Here is a 1,548-nt window from a genome sequence, read left to right on the forward strand (position 1 = left end):
AGTCATAGGCAGAGTCATAGTGACTTGTCCCCTGAACCTTCACCCAGGCAATACCCAGTTCTGATGATATCTGTATTCCCCCTGAACACCCACACTCCAGTGTCATCCCCTTCCCCACATCCTGCCTTTCTGTGTTTATAACCCCTGTGTCAATGAATTACGATTTGAGAAAAAAAAAAGAAAAGAAAAGTCTGTGTGGTATTGTCTTGATTAATGATAGATATGGGAATGAATGTTCAATGTAGACAGTGCTAAGCCTGGGCAGGTGGTCATAGGTGGTACAAGAAATGATGCTGAACAAACTGTGGGGAATATTCCAGTTATCAGCACTCCTTCCTGGTTTCTACTTTCAGTTCAGTACCTGACCTCTTTGAATTCTTGCCATGGATTCCCTTCATGATATACTTCAATGTAGAATTCTAAACTGATCTAAACCCTTTCCTCCTGAATTAGCTTTTGGTCATGATGTTCATCACAACCATAAAAAGCAATTGAAGGCAGCGTTCAAGAATTACTACATTGTTCCTTTAACCATTTATTAAGAAAATCTTTTTAAAGTGAAAGGCTATCTTAGAAGCATAAAAAAGAATGAACAGGAACGTTTTTATCTTTCTCTTTATTGAGTCTTAGGGACAATCTTCCCATTCAGATTTTTTTTCAATAAAGAAAACAGAGCTTTGTTAGATTTCTGCTAGCTTTGAAGGAAAATCTGTCTCCTCTCACCATTCCCATAGACATCTATATTCTATAGCCAAAGCAACGGGGAGTCAAAGTTCACAGAGGACTCCAACTAGTTTAACAAAAATAGACTCAGACTTTAAAAAAAAAGATTTATTTATTTTGTGTATTTGCATACACTGTAGCTTTCTTTAGACACACCAGAAGAGGGAATCAGATTCTATTTCAAATGTTTGTGAGCCACCGTCTGTAATACTGGGAATTGAATTCAGGACCTCTAGAAGAGTGGTCAGTGCTCTTAACAGTTAAGCCATCTCTCCAGTGCTAGACGTAGCCTTATAATACCTCAGTATTTAATACCTCATCTGTTCATTGGTCTTCATTTTGAAATGGTCACTAGGAACTATGGCTGTTGGTCTGAGCTACTCAGAAAAGTCAGGAAGTTGGTGTACCCTCATCACATGAGATACAAATGCTAATTAGTTCATACTCAAATCTTTGATGGGTCATTTTGAACTGAATAGTACTTTGCAATTTTGTCAACTACACATTGTGTAGAAGAACAGTTATTGAAAGGAAACCATGATACCAGATGATCGAAATAATATTATATAATCATCTTAAATATTGAATAATTTACTTCCAAAAGACAAATTAACTGAAACAAAAGAGAGCTAGAATATACAATTTTAAATGATGAAATAAGCTCTTATTTACAAATCTATCTGTTTAAAAACCTGATTTATATTGTGAAGTGTGCATTTTGAACTTAATTCTCAGATAAAACGGTTAACATTATTTAGAATGTTAGGAAGCAAATGTATTCTACTTCCCTTCCCAAGAGGTTTGCTTGGAAACTTCTTACTGTAC

This window comes from Grammomys surdaster, unplaced genomic scaffold (assembly GCF_004785775.1).
Source record: "Grammomys surdaster isolate TR1022 unplaced genomic scaffold, NIH_TR_1.0 717, whole genome shotgun sequence".
Classification (NCBI taxonomy): Eukaryota; Metazoa; Chordata; class Mammalia; order Rodentia; family Muridae; genus Grammomys; species Grammomys surdaster.